The sequence below is a fragment of the Thamnophis elegans genome, chromosome 7, assembly GCF_009769535.1.
Source record: "Thamnophis elegans isolate rThaEle1 chromosome 7, rThaEle1.pri, whole genome shotgun sequence".
In the NCBI taxonomy this organism is placed as follows: domain Eukaryota; kingdom Metazoa; phylum Chordata; class Lepidosauria; order Squamata; family Colubridae; genus Thamnophis; species Thamnophis elegans.
This window is the reverse complement of record NC_045547.1, coordinates 55695535-55713172: the sequence shown is the minus strand read 5'-3', so window position 1 is coordinate 55713172 and position 17638 is coordinate 55695535. Positions and strand designations below refer to the sequence as shown.

At 42.0% G+C, this 17638-nt stretch overlaps 1 protein-coding gene across 4 annotated transcripts in view; it reads left to right on the top strand.

The window, feature by feature from the left end:
* The window catches only part of DOCK4 (dedicator of cytokinesis 4), a 387382-nt gene that overhangs the window by 79321 nt on the left and 290423 nt on the right, over positions 1 to 17638 (top strand). The window lies entirely within an intron of this gene.

Below are 17638 nucleotides of genomic sequence, written 5' to 3'. Positions count from 1 at the left end.
AAACTCTGTGGAACTCAGTTTGGGACAGAAGCAATAAAACTGTACCTGATTTTTACGGAAGCCTTTCTCAAACGGATACAGATGTTATTAACCGCCACCCCGCTGCAGGAGCTGCTGGCCTTTCTGCCCGGGATCTATCTGCGCGCCTTCTGCACTGGCCTGGATGCCGTGCTGCAGCCCTACCGGCAGGCGCTGTTGGGCCTGGAGCAGGAGTTTCTGGCTGATCCTCACTTTACCATCTCATACGTCAACTACTCTCTGGACCAGGACTTGGAGACCGCGTCTCAACGATAGCTCCTCCGAGAGAAGAAGCTGCCATCAACAGTACCTGTCATTCTGATTAATTTCATCGGATTTACTGAAAAACCGAACTCATATTTTTACGCGCTCAAAGGTGAGATCCGGAAGAAGGAAGACGGTCTCTCTCCACAAGAACTATGGGAGCTGCCCGGGACCTTTGGAAACATGGCGGCCGCCGTGGCTATCGCGGCCCAGAGAGTCTGCAATGCCGGCATCCTCAGGACCGCGTGCAGAGGTGAACTCTTTTCTTGCTTTCGCCTGGACTGAGATTTACATGCACAGGCTGGAACGGGGGGACTTCTTCACGTTAACCTTTCTTCTTCTGGGCCCTTCTAGCCTCTGCCCTTGTATATGTATACGTATATATGGATTGGATTGCAACCATAGCATCTGTAGCTTTGGTTGCTTTTTTAAGAGTAGCAAATCTGCTATAACAAAATAGTATGAATGTTGGAGAGAAAATGTCCCACTTTTAATTTATTGCATTGTATTTGAGTAATTAGCGTGGGGTGTGTTTGAAGAGAGTGTTTGATCGGTAAGTATGGTAGGACCAGGGATGCGGCCTGGAGTCCCCTCCGCTGAATGCAGAAGCAGAAGTGGAAGGGGGCCCAGACTCACCTCCCAGCCTGGTGTGAATGGAATATATGACCTGCCGGGAAGAAGGGGGGCCGTGGGACAGGGGGAGGGGTCTACGGGGATAGGGGGAAGTCGGAGCATCCCGGTCATGACTGGGAGGGGCAGATATGGCGGGAGCTATTGGACTAGCCATTATCGGGGAACAAGGACTCGCTACATTACAGCGATTGCTTGTTCTGGCCCCTCAGGCTCAACTCAAGGATCTGGTGTCAGAGGAGTACAGGGCCCCGGTCTCAGGTTGTTGTTGCTAAATGCCAGGTCAGTTGTGAACAAAACTCCCCTTGTCAGAGATTTAATACTGCAGACTTGGCATGTATAACCAAAACCTGGCTGGGCCAAGAGGGGGGTGTTCCCCTCTCAGAAATGTGCCCAGATGGGTTTCAGGTGCTCCACCAACCACGACACCAGGAAGGGGTGGGGGAGTAGCAGTTATCGTCCGAATGTCGTTAGTTCCTCGCAGGATCCCTGCGCCAGAGATTGTGGGGTGTGAGTCTCTCCTCTTGAAGTTGGACCTAAGGGTTCAATTGGGCTTGCTGTTGACGTACCTGCCTCCCAGCTGCGTCACGACAGCCCTGCCTGTGCTACGAGAGGCAGTAGCCGGGTTGGCAGTGGAATTCCCCAGACTTATGCTATTGGGGGACTTTAATCTGCCATCTCTCGGTGAACGCTCTGATGGGGCACAGGAGTTCATGGCTTCCATGACAACCATGGACCTGACCCAGGTAGTTCAGGGTCCGACTCATAGGGCGGGACACACGCTTGACCTTGTATTTCTCTCGGGGCAGTGGAGATGTGATCTTGATTTAAGGGGAATAGAGACCTTGTCCTTGTCATGGTCAGATCACTCCTTGCTGAAGCTTGACTTCAGGACACTATCCCCCCACTGCAGGGAGGTGGAGCTGACTAAGTGGTTCTGCCCCAGGGGCCTGATGGACCCTGAGGGGTTTCAGAGGGAACTTGGAGATATACCTGACTCCCTTGTCCGCAATCCGGCTGAGTCTTTGGTCGCTGCCTGGAATAGTGCAGCGGCTGAAGCATTGGATCTGATTGTGCCTTTGAGGCCTCTCCGCGGCAGCGGTTCCAGGGGGGCACTTGGAGATGAAGTGCCAAAAGAGACACCTAGAGCGACGTTGGAGGGCTAGTAACTCTGAGTCTGATCGATCACTACTAAGAGCCTTTATTAGGACTTATCTAGTGGCGATATGGGCGGCAAAATGTGCGCGTTTTTCCGCTCTTATTGTGTCCGCGGAATCTCACCCAGCTGCCCTGTTTAGGGTGACCCGCTCCCTCCTGAAAGGTGAGGAGGTGGGGGAACCCTTGCGGGGAAGAACTGAGGAGTTTGTTCAGTTTCTGTCGGATAAAATCACTCAGATTCGCACAGACCTGGACTCCATTTGGGCAATGCCACCCGAGATGCCGAGGGCTAGTCTTAATCAGATTTTTTGGGATGAGTTTGAATTTGTCACCCCAGAGGAAGTGGACAAGGCCATGGGAGCGATGAGTGCCTCCACCTGTTTATTAGACCCGTGCCCCTCCTGGCTGGTTTCAGCCAGCAAAGAGGTGACACGAGGCTGGCTCCAGACGATTATCAACGCATCTTTGCAGGAGGGTTTTTTCCCGCAACCATTAAAGGAAGCAGTGGTGAGACCCCTCCTCAAGAAGTCTTCCCTGGACTCAGCTGTTTTGAAAAACTATTGTCCCGTCTCCAACCTTCCTTTTTTAGGGAAGGTTGTTGAGAAGGTAGTGGTGCTTCAACTCCGACTGACCTTGAAAGAAACGGATTATCTAGACTCCTGTCAGTCTGGTTTCAGGCCTGGATACAGCACGGAAACTGCTTTGGTCGCCCTGACTGATGATCTCTGGTGGGCTAGGAATAGAGGACATTCCTCTATCCTGGTGCTTCTTGACCTCTCAGCGGCTTTCGATACCATTGACCATGGTATCCTTCTGCAACGCCTGGGGGAGGTGGGAATGAGAGGCACCATTTTATGGTGGTTCTCCTCTTATCTCTCTGACAGGTCGCAGTCGGTGTTGGTCAGGGGGCAGAGGTCAACCCCTAGGCTCCTCGAGTCTGGTGTGCTGCAGGGTTCAGTCCTGTTCCCTCTCCTATTTAACATCTACATGAAGCCGCTGGGTGAGATCATGCGACAGCACAGGGTAAAGTATCATCAATATACTGATGATACACAATTATATCTTTTTGCCCCTTGCCAACTCAGTGAAGCAGTGGACATGATGTGCCGATGTCTGGAGGCTGTTAGGGTCTGGATGGGGGTGAACAAACTTGTGCTCAATCCTGATAAGACTGAGTAGTTTTGTATGTTGCCCCCGAAGGACTGTTTGGACAGTCCATCCTTAACCCTGGGGGGAGAAAATTTATGCCCCTCAGAGAGGGCTCGCAATTTGGGAGTCCTCCTGGATTCGCAGCTGAAATTGGAACATCATCTGTCGGCTGTGACCAGGGGGGCTTTTGTCCAGGTTCGCCTAGTGCACCAATTGCGGCCATATTTGGATCGGGATGCACTTCTAACGGTCACTCATGCCCTTGTCACCTCGAGGCTGGATTATTGTAACGCGCTCTACATGGGGCTACCCTTGAAAAGCATTCGGAGACTACAGTTAGTTCAGAAAGCAGTCGCACGGGTGATAGTGGGTGCACCGAGGTACACCCACATTACACCTATCCTCCGTGAGCTGCACTGGCTTCCTATTGGTCTCCGGACTCAATTCAAGTTGTTGGTTATCACCTTTAAAGCCCTACATGGCTTAGGGCCAGGATACCTTCAAGACCACCTGCTGATGCATACCTCCCAGCGACCAGTAAGATCCCATAGATTGGGCCTCCTTCGGGTGCTGTCGGCCATACAATGTCAGCTGGTGGGGCCCCGGAGGAGAGCATTCTCGATGGCTACTCCGAGTCTTTGGAACCAACTCCCCCCAGAAATCCAGACCATACCATAAAAACTTGGCTGTTCCGGCAGGCCTGGGGCTGTTGACCTCACTATTGAGGTCTGGCCCCGACTAGAATGAATTTGGTGGATGATTGTTGTTTTAAATTGTATTGTTTTTATGGTTTTTTAAATATTTTGTCTGTAAGCCGCCCGGAGTCCTTTGGGATTGGGCGGCATATAAAAGTTTTAAATAAATAAATAAATAAATAAATAAATAAGTCACCGAAAAATCCCTGGCTGACATTAAAAATGAAATGGGAGACATTAGGGGAGAAATGAAACAGCTGTATTTACAGCAAAAGGAGATCTGGGCAAAAATGGAGAAACAGGAATCAAGATTTAGGAGTAAAAATGAAGGAAAGTGAAGGGAACATGGTGAGGTGGGAGATGAGGCAGCTTCATATCAATCGAAGATTGGAAGATGAGATTGTTGTGTTGGAATTAGAAAGGTCAGCCTTCTTTCTTAGATTTCAAAACATTCCAGATGAAAGAGGGGAGGAACTGAAGGAAATTATGGTTGAGATGATGGCAGGAATCGCCCAGAAAGATAAGCTGTTGATACAGAGTGATATTGATAACGTCTATAGGGTCTATACCTCCTATACTAGGAGACAGAAACTGCCATGTGAAGTGCACATGAGGTTTAGCAAACGATTTCTGAGAGAAGAAATTTATCAGAAGGCACGTGACCAGAATACCATATATGCGGGGGAGATGGTGACAGTACTAAAACAGATACCAAGAAAAGTGAGGGAAAGGAGGTAGAAATATCAGGACCTAACAGCATAATTGAGGAAACTTTAGGTGATGTATAGATGGCTTTTACCAGAAGGGATGTCTTTCCTCTGGCAAGACCAGAGGTTTCGGATTGAATCATTGCAAGGTGCACAAGACTTTATGGAAAGTCAGTTGAAGAGGGGAACCCAGAGTAATGATGGAGAATTGGATAACAAGAGCTGAGGAGAGAAGCGAAAGAATAGTGCCCCAGGAGACAAGAAAGGGGGAAGTGAGAGTCAAAATAGAGATGAGAGACCGCAGATGAGGCAGACAACAAAATCCAAAGCCCTACATAAATAAACATGGCGGATGAACTCCGCTTAATTTCTTTAAACATAAATGGTTTGAATTCACTAAGAAAGAGAAATAAAATACTGAATGCTTTACAGAAAAAGAATTGTGATCTGACATGCCTGCAAGAAGTACACATAGCGAACCACCAGCAAAATGTGTTGCATTACCCCCGGCTGGGTATAATGCACACAAGTTTAGCAGAAAAGAAAAGGGGCATTGTGCTGTATGTTAAAGATCATATCGATTCCAAATTGGTGTATACTGATGGGGAGGGTAGGCTTTTAATGGTTGAATTGAAATTTGGTCGATACAGAATTTTGCTGGTGGCCATATACGCGCCGAACGATAATCAGAGTACCTTTTTTTAGAAAGTTACATCAAAAAATTGCAGAGTTAGGCTATGACCACATATGTGTGGTGGGTGATTATAATGCTGTGGCAGATAGGACAATGGACTAAAACCCAGGAAACATCCAAAAGGGGGGTGGAATTAAGAGAAAGGAGGAGGGCCCTCCCCAAAACTTTTGAAGACATGAGGGAGGAATATGAATTAAAGGATTATGGCGTGAATTCTACCCACAGAAACAATTTACCTTCTTTTCACATAGACATCAATCCTGTTCTAGGATCGGCATGGCTTGGATGACACCAGAAATTGGGGACCTGATTAAGGAAGTAGCGATCGAGGTTAATACCTGGGCTGATCATAATCCACTCTTATTGGTGTGGAAAGGAGTAAGGCAGGGGAGGAAGAGAAGGTGCATGATGAATACAGAGATAGTGAAAAAACAAGAATTTCAACAAATGTTTAAAAGGGAAATAAGGGGTGTTTTTTTTTTTTGAAGAAAATAGGAAGGGAGTAACCCCACAAATGCTTTGGGATATGGCCAAGGCCTTTATGAGGGGCATTAAATATACAATAGGCACACAGAGGAAAAAATTAGAAGAGAGGACAAGATGGGTAGCCAAATTGGAAGTGGTGGAAAAAGCCTTGCAACAGGACCCGTTAGATGATAAGAAAAAAGAAGAAATGGCTAGAATTAAGCATGGGATATCTTTTCTAGACCAGGAGGATGTTGCTTGGAAACTTCGGGGGATTAAGCAAAACCTTTTTGAGCACGCTGACAAACCGGGCCGTTGGCTCTCATTTAGACTTTGGAAAGAAAGAGAGAGCAGACGTATAGCACAACTGCAGAATAATAAAGGGGAATTAGTAGAAACCAAGGGGGAGAAACAGGAAATTATTCAAAGTTTTTTTCAGCAACTATATAGTAGAGAGGAAATTTCTGAGGACCAAATTAAGGAATTCTTAGATAATGCAAATCTACCTAAGATTTCAAATGAAGTGAAAGGGGTATTAAACCAAAAGATAACAATAGATGAACTAGAAAAGGCAGTCAAAAAAATGAAAAACAACAAAACTCCTGGCATGGATGGTTTGCCAGTTGAAATTTATAAAACTTTTTTGGAAATCCTAGGACAAGATATGATAGTAATATTTAATGCTGTCTTGACGGATTCTATCACACCGAAATTGTGGGCTGAGGCCTATATAACCCTTCTGCCTAAGGCTGGAGCTGACTGTACCCATTTCACTTTTGAATATGGACTATAAAATCTTTGCAGCTTTACTGGCAGATAGACTTAAATTTTTCCTTAGCAAATTTATACATCCTGATCAGAACGGCTTTCTGCTGTCGAGGCATTTGAAAGACAATGTTAGAATTATTTTGGATGCCTTAGAATATTATGAAGCCCGGCTGGACAAACAAGTAGCCTTTATGTTTCTCAACGCACAGAAGGCATTCGATCGGGTAAATTGGAAGTTTATGTTGTCACAGTTAGAAAATATGAAGTTTGGAGAAAACTTCTTAAACGCGGTTCAGGCAATTTATTTACGACAAACCGCAACTGTCAGGTGCCTCTTTGTTTAATAATCAAGAAAGAAACCACTCAACTCCATGTTTCAGAATTAAGTGTACTTTTACTAATTGCAAACGAGAAGCAAAGCAAAGCTGAGTCTGAATAAAAAGGCGCAGAAGCAATAGATATCATGTATGATTCAATCCCCTCCCCTTGGCACCCCAGTTTATAGTCCAATCATAATTCACCCAACTGTCAGGTGGGAGATCTCTTCAAAAATCATCATTAGCTTGGAATGCTGGACAGTTGGCCTCGGCAGGAAACTCCCTTCTTCCACATGCGCAGAGAGATGGTCAGAATAACTCCTAATAACAATCCTCCAGTACATAATGATTCCCCTCCCAAATGCCATGCCCCCCCCTCCTCGTTTCAATAGCAGCCAAAAAGCAGCAGTGAAGCAGAGGCTGACAGAGACATTACTGGTAAATGGAGAAGAGGCGGGTGATATTGAGATTGGTAAAGGCACAAGACAAGGATGCCCATTATCTCCTTTACTGTTTATCCTTATATTAGAACCCCTTCTTAGAACAGTGAGGAGTGATATATAAATTAAAGGGTTATGAGCTAAAGCTCAGGAATTTAAGGTCCAGGCTTTTGCAGACGACCTTGTTTTTATTTTAGAGGATCCTATGGTTTCTGGGATACAGCTTTTATGTAAAATAGAGGAATACAGTATGATAGCGGGGTTACGTATAAATAAAGAGAAGACAAAACTGTTAATTAAGAATATGACTTTGAACCAGAAAAGGGGAGTACAAAGCTTGTTAGGGATTAACATGGCCCATAAAGTACAATACCTGGGAATTTTGCTTACGGAGAGATGTTCCTCTATCAAAGTAGATAATTATATGAAACTATTACAACAGGTATCTAAGGATATGATTAATTGGAGTGGTAAACAATTGTCTTTGATGGGCAGGATTGTGACAGTAAAGACATATGTATTACCGAAATTTCTGTTTTTGTTTCAAACAGCACTAAATTGGACAATTTTTAAAAAAATCCTTGGAGGTAATAGTGGCTTGATTTATATGGCAAGGCAAGAAAGCACGAATTAAAGCCCAAATGCTGCAAAAACATAAAGAACTGGGAGGCTTCGGAGTACCCAACTGGGAAGCATATTATAGTGCAGCAATTATGACATGGGTGAAGGATTGGGTGATGTTGAGTAGAAGGCGCTTATTGGCTATAGAGGGACATGACCTCCCACAGGGATGGCATGCCTCCCTCTGGCAAGAAAGAGATACCCCCATAGGTATTTCATGGGACATTATATTCGGAAGATTTTGATGGGGGTGTGGGAAAAGGAAAAAGTACTATCTTAGGGTTCCGTGCTGGTTGGCACCGTTGGAGGCCTTAACGCATCCCAGTGTATTTAATTGGACAAGAAACATAAAATATAAAGACATTATGACAGAAGATGGCAACATGAAAACAAAGATGGAATTAGAGCAGCAGGGCAGGAATCTGGAATGGTGGGAATATTTACAGATCAGAAATAGGTTTAAAAGCGATAAGGAATGGTTTGGGATCTGCCCAAACCTTCAGGAGTTGGATAAGATTTTGTTTGGCGGAGATAAGAAAATGTCGAAGATCTATCAATTTTTGACCTGTCAAGGTGTTAAAGAAGAGATGGATAAAAGCCTTCTAATAGCATGGGAGAGAAATTTTGGCTACGAGATTGAAATGGGTAAATGGTGGGATCTATGGAGTAAGACTATTAAACTCACGATATCTACAGCGTTTAAAAATATATATATAAGATGGTTTATGGATGGCATTTTCCCCCAACGAGGTTAGCCAAAATGTTTCCTGGGTTATCTCCACTGTGCTGGAAATGTGGAAGAAGAGATGGCACATTCCCCCATATTTGGTGGTCCTGTATTGAGGCCACAAAATGCTGGAGAAGGATTCAAAACTGGCTAAGAGAGGTTACCGGGGAAAATATGGAATGGAAACCCGAGATTTTTTTACTAAGCATAAAATCAGAAAACATGAGTAAATCTATATGGCATTTCAGCCTACGTATAATTGTGGCTGCAAGAATAACCTATGCGCAATTTTGGAAATTACTACCATACCATCGGAAGATGCCATAATTAAAAAGATTTATAAGTGTGCAGAAATGGACAGAATGATGGGTTGGCTGAGGGACAAAGGAGAAATGGAACATTATCTTAGTTGGAACCTATGGTATATGTGGGCGACAAAGAGAACAGCAAGGACTTAAAACTGGGAAAGTTAAATAGCAGCTGTTAACAATGGGAACTAAAAGTGAACGTGGGTATTGTAATAGATCCCTGAATTTTGTAACAAGAAGATGCTGGTTAGAGACTAAACAATGAGGAAGAAAAAAAATGCTGGGCTGTGAATGACTGTCACTGGGGGGGGGGGTGTTTAAAGCTGTATTTGTATGTCTTATTAAAAATATATATATAACCAATAAAGATTATTTTAAAAAAGAAATTTTAGGCAATAGTGTCATCTACTGGCGAAAGAATATATACAATATTTTTACAAGGTTGGGAATAAACTTGAAATAATCTGAGGATTGATAAAACAGAAAAAAAGAGTGGAGACAACACCTGGAAGACTGCCTTTTTGCATATTGTTTTATACCTATTTGCTTCATGGCCGAGGAGAAACAAATTCTAAGACTTTCGAAGTTTTCTAAGTAGAGTGGATTACAAATACCTGGAATTATCATTGAAATTAAAGAGTTGACTATGTGGTTTAAGAAGACATGGGGATCACATAGGATTATAAATGTTGTCTGATAACTGCTTAAGAGGCAAAAGAAGATTTTTTTTTTTAAAAAAAAGACTTTTTGGAGAACTTGGATGGAGTAAACTGACCTGTTGAGGATTATAAAGAACTATGCATATTTTGCATCCTGATGAATAATTTTGGACTGAGTAAACTGTTTCAATATTGGCTTTTTGGTGTTATAGATAACTGTGATTTTGGGACTTTGGTAGATTATTGAGTAACTTTTTGGTTCATCAAAATAAGGCAAAACGTTTCAACAGGGAAAAATAAGTGTATTTCAAAAAGAAATATTATTGATGTTTCAAAGTATTCATGAAACTATAATGAACCACAGGGAGATAAAGGATCTGATACATGATATAGTTGTGAGACCAGAAAATGTTCAGCAAATGACACTGTAAAATGAACAACTCAGGAAATAGAGGAGAAAATAGAAAAAAAACAGGAAAGGACAGAGCAGATGAAACAGCAGATGAAACAAGAAGAAGAAAGATAGTAAAAACTTATGAAACAGATCAGAGAGATTATACATTAAGAGATCAAAAAATAGAACTGGATAAACAGAAAGACATTCCTGAAGTGAGGATAGGGGCACTGATAGGCATATTGGAGGTCTGGCAGCAAGAGGTGTAGAGACAGAGGAAATATTTAGATCAAATATGAATGATGCATTGAGATACAAAATCTCAAGGGAGGAGTATGGGAAACATGCCAAAAAATCAACAAGAATTGAAATATTAAAACAGGAAAGAGATGATGGATAAAAATAGAATACCTCCTAAAATAAGATTTGTTCTATTAAGAATTAGAATAGAGGTAGAAACTAGAAAGGGGGAAAATACCATATTACTATGCATATTCCTATATAATATTTTAAAATTAATATATAGATGTAAAGATCAGAAGTTAAAAGATGATTTTATTTTGTATATTTAAATAATATTATGGTTATTAGTATTGTGTATTAAAATATTGAATAATTAAATGATTAAGGATTATATGCCGTATTGTTCAGAGTATAAGGCACGCCTTTTTACACCCCAAAAGAGGATGAAAATCTGGATGCAGATATAATGCATATTATACTCTGAATGTAGCTCCACCCACCTGGTCTGCATGTCACATTTTCGGGTGGTTCCAGATTGCAGGGTTCCTCACTTCCATATAGAGTCTGATTCCCGAAGCAGCCCAGGGAATTGCATTGAAAGCCTTTTGAAGGCCCCCTCAGGAGCCACCAAGTGCTTCCTGCCCCTCTGACACCTACAGAGCCTTCTCCCACTGCAGACGTACTTCTCTTTTCTCCTGGCCAGATCCGCCATCTAAAATGTGCGGCTCATGGAGATGCCATACTGTTCATATATTCAATACTTGTGTATCTTAAAAAATGTATATATATCTCGGCATCCTTCAGTCTCAAAGACTATGGTATCATGCTCTGGAAAGAGGTCCTAAAGCAGCATCTGATGTGGTTAAAAAGGCCAATTCAAGAATGGCAATCCCTTCCACACTGAGGGCAGATACATTATGTCCCCTGCCCAGCCCTCAGATTTTGCTGGTTGCAGGACTGCCTCTTTGCCTCAGCCTGCCGAACAAGTATCTCTTCAAATTGGAGAAGGGCATGCTGTGTCTTTAGCCTCCAAGCTGAACGATCAGAGGTCAAGGTTTCTCAGCTGTTAATGTCCATTCCCAAGCCCTTTAGATCCCTTTTGCAGATTTCCTTATATCGCAGCTGTGGTCTCCTTCTGGGGCACTTTCCCTGCACTAATTCTCCATACAGGAGAACTTTCGGAATCCAACCTCCCTCCCTTTCTCTTCCTCCCTCCCTTTCTCTTTCTCTCCCCCCACTCCCTCTCTCCCCCCTGGAGGTGAAGGAACCCATGAACTGGTGCTGGGTGGTGGGAATCTGACATCCAGGAGCAGCACACCAATGATCAGCTGGTCGGCGGAGAGTAAAAAACCAGCTGGCAGGCACAGATGCGGGGGAATCACAACACTGGCAGCTCTGCTAGAAAAGCAACTGACATCCAGGAGGTGAGAGCTTGTGTCTCTCTTAGGGTCACTGGTCTCCTTTCTTAGCATATGTTAATAACAATCTTATTATTATGTTTAATATTGACTAAAATGAAATGAAATGAATTTCTTATGTTTCTTCTTTGAATACATTCCGTCTTTTTTCTAAAATAGGTAGGTATCAGTGTACAGACATTCCTATGTAAGGGCATTCATAAACAGAGATTATGTGGTGACCCATGAGAGTAAAAAAGAGGGTGCAATGGCTCAGAGGTTAAAGATGCTTAGCTTGTCATCTAGAAAGCTGACAGCCTATAGTAGGGGTGTCAAACACAAGGCCTGTGGGCTGGATCTGGTCCGTGATGTGGTCAGATCTGGCCCACAGGGCCATCCTGGAAAATGTAAGTGGCTGACCTGTGTGGCTTCGGCCCAATGCGAAGAGGAAACATTGGGCCAGATTGGCTTTGGCCCGGTCTACCCAATGCAAAGAGGAGACATGCCAGCAGTTTGGGAGGTGACATCAAGCTGGCCACACCCACCCAGTCGGTCACACTCAGTGAGTGGCATCAAGTTGGCCACCCCCACCCAGTTGGCCATGCCCACCCATCCCCCTCAAGGTCAACTACACCCCTGATGCGGCCTTCAATGAAATTGAATTTGACACCCCAACCTTTAGTCATGTTAGCCACATGACCACAGAAATCTTGGCTAAGAAACAAAGATGGCCATCGCTCCTTAGAGTCAGACACAACTGGACAGGGGAAAACTTTACCTTTGCGGGAATGAAAATATAGAACTTTTTTTAATAGAGTATGTAGAATTAATATTGGATAAAGTAAGATGATAGGTTATAATAGTTTATAAATTTTACAGTGCTTTGAGTTTGGGGGGGAAAACTGCTTGAGAGAATGTTGGGATGCCTATTTAATATCAGTTTCACACCCAGGATCCTGGTAAAAGAAATATCTGTCTCAATTGTGGCAAATAAATGCTACATTCATGTTTCTGTGAGCTCCAAAGCAGTATTTTGCTTTCAAAAGGGACTAAAATCCTGTTCAATCAGATAGTCTTCAATTAAAGATTGTAGAAATCTAAGTCACATAAGTCTCCTGTTGTTATCATTGTATATTTCTCTTTATTGTCAGAATGAGTTCTATCTGTGAAAGGTCTTGGTAAGGAGCTTGATTGGCTAGGCTACAAGGCTGTACTTTCATCCCCCCCCCTTTTTTTTTTGGAAAGGGCACTCTCTAGTTTTGCAATCCATGAATTCTGTGAGGCAAACAAGATGGAATAATTTTTGAAACTTGTCATCTGAAACTGGGTCTTCTAAATTGATAGGCGGTAGTGTTCCTTAGGGTTAGGGTGTACTATATTAATTCCCTATGGTAATGCAAGTGACCTGGGTTCAGGACTAGAAAGCATTTTGACTGATCTTACAATGGGAAAGAGAATCATAGATTTATTGCACAGTACTAATGAATTACACATTGTTTAATTTCTTTGTCTTTTTTAAAAAAAGATACTGCTTATTGCATAATAATCACGGGCTCTTCTGATTAAATATATAGGCCATGGAATATTCATAACCTCTACTTTCCTTAGCAGATCAACTGTTGGTTTGATACCCCAGCGTCTTTTAATTCTCTGAAAGTCACGTTTGGATAAGCTGTAGAATGAAACCTGCTGTGTTTAATGGAAGTGAACCTAGGAAAACTTTCTCACTGATGAGCTTCATCAACATGCCTGCAGGCTCCAGAGGCTCTTGGATTGTTGAGGGATGCAGAGAAAGTTGCTGTTATCCTGTGGCTTGAACAAATAAAAAAAAATATTTGCCTTTCACAGCCTCAGCAGGACAAAATGCTGAGATAATCAGTAGCCTTTTCAAGTAAAACTGAAAACATCTTTTTCCCTCTTTTGATTAAAGTAATATACCAGGCAGAGTCAGAATTTTGATTGGCAAAATTTTACATTTTAGAAGTTGTGATATTGGTGAAGCTTGCTTAATGATGCCAAAGTTGTATCTATTTCATTGGCCTTACGTTGGAAACAAAAGGCTAATGCTCAGCAGAGTTCAAAAGAAAACTCTAGGCTTATAGCTATTGACACATTATAGCTATTTTTCTCAACATGGAAAATGGTAACAAAGAGGTTGGATTGCCTTATAGATTTTCATTCGACATAGGTGATAAGCAAGCTGGTTGCTGATTCTGTGGTTAGTCCATACACATAAGGGACAAATTTTGGGGGAAGTTCCATTACTATATACTGTAATTATATAGTATTTTACATAGATTGTATAAAACAATAAAGTCTCCTTGAGATAATGAGTCCAAATAGTTTTCTAAGCAACAATATGAAGTAGGTTTGCCATAAAATCTTCTCTAATTTTTTGCCTTCTCATTCTAGTTTATCGCCTTGTGTTTTGTAGACATTTCCTCATCTAAAAACTACTAGCAATAACTGGCTTTGTTTAACTTTTGGCTCAATTCTTTTTAGGGTCAATCAGGTGCGACTACATGCTGAGACATAGGTTGTAGAAAAGAAGGGAAAAAGACCTAGAAATATTATATATTTTAATTAGTGGTTCCCAACCTGTCAGATTCACCATCTGGTCCTGCCATTCTGTTGGAAGGGAGGGGGGGTGGCATGCTTTGGATGCTTTCACTTTTGCCTGGATGCTTGGGAATTAGGGAGGGGGTTGTCTTTGGAGACAGAGCAGACACAATTCAATGGATTCAAGAGTCTTATTTTCCTGGGGGACCAACTGGGACAGGTCATTTGGATGCCAGAAGCTGATACCATGCAAGGGTGGTTTTTCCATAGATCGGAAGTGATCATCCACTAAGACTTCAAGGTTCCCCTCACAGTTACTGTTTTGGAGCCAGATTTCACCTAATCTGTACTTGTACCTCTGGTTTTTTTGGCCCAGGTGTTTGCTTTTCTCCATCTTAAATTTCATTTTGTAGGATAGAGCTCATTGTTCAAGTCTGTCAAGATCTTTTTGAATCCTGAGCTTGTCTTCTGGGGTGTTGGCTATTCCTGCCCACTTAGTGTCATCTGCAAATTTGATGACTTCTCCTTCTTTTCCTTTGTCTAAGTTATTTATGAAGATTTTGAACAGTACCGGGCCTAACCTTGTGGTACCCCACTGCTTACTTCCCTCCATATGGATGTGGTACCATTAAGGACTACTTGTTGAGTATGGTTTGTCAGCCAGTTACAAATCCATCTGGTGGTGATACTGTCTATTCCACATTTCTCTAGTTTACCAAGAAGTAGGTTATGGTCTTCTTTATCAAAGGCTTGCTGAAGTTTAAATATACTATGTCCACAGCATATTGCTGGTCTACTAAATTAGTCACTTTGTCAAAGAATGAAATAAGATTGGTTTGACATGATATGTTTTTAACAAACCCGTGCTGGCTACTAGTTACCACTTTGTTTCTAGATGTTCACAGATCTGTTTTTTATTATTTTTTTCAGTATCTTCCTAGGTATTGATGTTAGGCTGATTGGTCTGTAGTTTCCTGGGTCTGTTTTTTCTTTTTTTGAAAATGGGAACCACATCAGTTCTTTTCCAATCCTCTGGTAGGTCTCCTGTGTGCTGCTTGGAGAATCCAAGCATGGGTTATCTTCTGTCTATTTGGCCAGAGATGTCTTGATACTCAAGTTGTTATCAATAGAGATTTTTTGATATTAATTGTGAATCTGCTTATTCGTTGGCATAGGGAGACACATCTATTAACAGCAACATCTTGAAATACTTATTTTGCATTCACTTTTTTCGCCCCATAGAAATGTTTGATTGAAAGGCTGCTAACTGAAAATTAAAAACAAAAAACCTTACTTATATTAGAAGTGGGTGATATTACAGGAGGGGGGGGGGTTGTTGGGAAGGGTTCTATAATATACATATTTTGTTCATCTCATAACTGAGAGGAACCAGGATTTTTAAAGCTGTCACTGATCTTGCATGCTATCCACTCCATTTTCCATTGTGAGAGAACAGCTGGTATTCTAAAGGCAATTGGTCATCTAGCTGGGTCTTGAAATATCATTGCTGTTCCTTGATTGGGTTGATAATTCTCCATGTACATCTGAAATTCCACAGCTGCTTCCTCCTTATTGGAATCTTGCTTTCTCATGTAAATGTAATAGTTTTTTATTTTTTCCTCACCTATGGACTTGTTTAATTGAACATTTTACTTTTACTTAACTCAGTTTCTATCGTTTTCTCTACTTTGGGTTTATGGAATATACTATATCCAAATGTTAATGAATTTATTGTCTTATTTACCAATTAAATGTATTTTCACATTTTTATCATTTCCTTTCCTAATCATTAAACCATGCGTATTAATTCAGTGTGATATATTGATTTGTGTAAAGAAAGAGAGAACTGGGCTCTCTTCTCTCCCCTCAAAATTTGGAATTTTATCCAGAAGTGCCTACTGTTGGAAGGAATATCTATCTGGTTCACTTCCAAGTTGGGATCATAGCTTGGTTATGTAGGGGTCATAGCTGACTCTATAGGCAAAAGAAGAAATGCAAATCCTATGTGTTTATCTGAGCTAATCTGGTCAACCTCTGGCTTATTGTTTATTTGAGCTCCCAGGTGAAGTTTGGACTGCTCTGGGGTGGTGCAATGAAGAGACTTCTATTCTGAAAGTGTGTTGGGCAATTCCTATTGTGCCTAATGGCTTTCGTCCTGTATTGGATCTTGGGTGAGGGCTGTTTATAATCCTACCATTTGCCTTTGTTTCAAAATATCCTGTCTTGAATGGATTACAAAATCTGCATTTCTAAAAAGTGACCTCCTCAGTTTCCGCTTGGGGCAGGGAAACTGGGGGTGGTTTCTGCCTCCCTTAAGATTTTTTATTACTCCTTTAGGGGAAACATTTTATCTTGTCTTTTTAATATTTCCCAAAATATTTCATTCTCCTAGGGGGGGATTACCACACTACCATGATGAGTGAGAAATAACCTTGGATAATTGATATACAGTAGGAAGGCATCAAGTCCAGCACTCTAGTTTTCTATCTCATGCTGGAAAGTACAGTTGTTACCACCTACAGATTGTCTAACTTCTTCAAAACTAATCTGTTGCCTTCAGGTATGCCACTTTATCGTGCAATTCACTTAGCTTGCTCATAGAGTTCAGCACAAACATAATGTCTGAATGTGCATAATTTTTGTTAGTTTCCTTTCACAAGTTCAGTGATACTTGTATGTTGTTGAAATCTCAGATGAAGCCATACGCTAGTTAATTCAAATTAAAAGAAATCATCAAGAGTACATAGTAAAAGATAGCCGGAAGTCTTCAAGACTGATTACCCTCTCTATACTACACTACCTCCTTTGAGCTTTTGGAAATGGCTACAACTGCAGCCATACATTCTATGAATATATTCCGATCTGCCGGCTCATTTTGCTACCTTTATGTTGACCACTGATAGGTGGCTTCCAGCTCTGTATCTAAAGGCCTTGGCTATCAGAAAGCCCACTTCTATCTGAAGAGTTATTCAGTCTAAATTCAGATTAATGCCAATCAAAGATAAGAGTACCAATTACTTCAAGTGGCTTATCACTAGACAGCTTGCTGGCAATTAGATGGAATGATTCAAACAAGTGGGATGAGGTTGGAAGAAATGTCCATCTGGGTTCAGTCCCAAGTTGGAAGAAAGACACTGGAAGTCTGATTGGTTGTCAGGCTCCCATGTGACCGGTAACTTTGCAGGGGTAACTTTGTAGTGTCTTGAGTCCCAAGCTTGGTTGAGTGATGTAAGCTTTGGTTGCTGGGTGATGCAATCTCCCCAGGTGCCACGTGGTGAGTTCTGTTGCTAGATGGGTAGAGATGATCTTACCTTTGCTGGATCTTGGGCGAGGGCATTTGCTTATTAATTGACCTATCTATCTCTTTATCTCTTAAGTGCTGGCATCTGCTGTGGGCTACTGAGGAGGGTGGGGCTATTAACAGT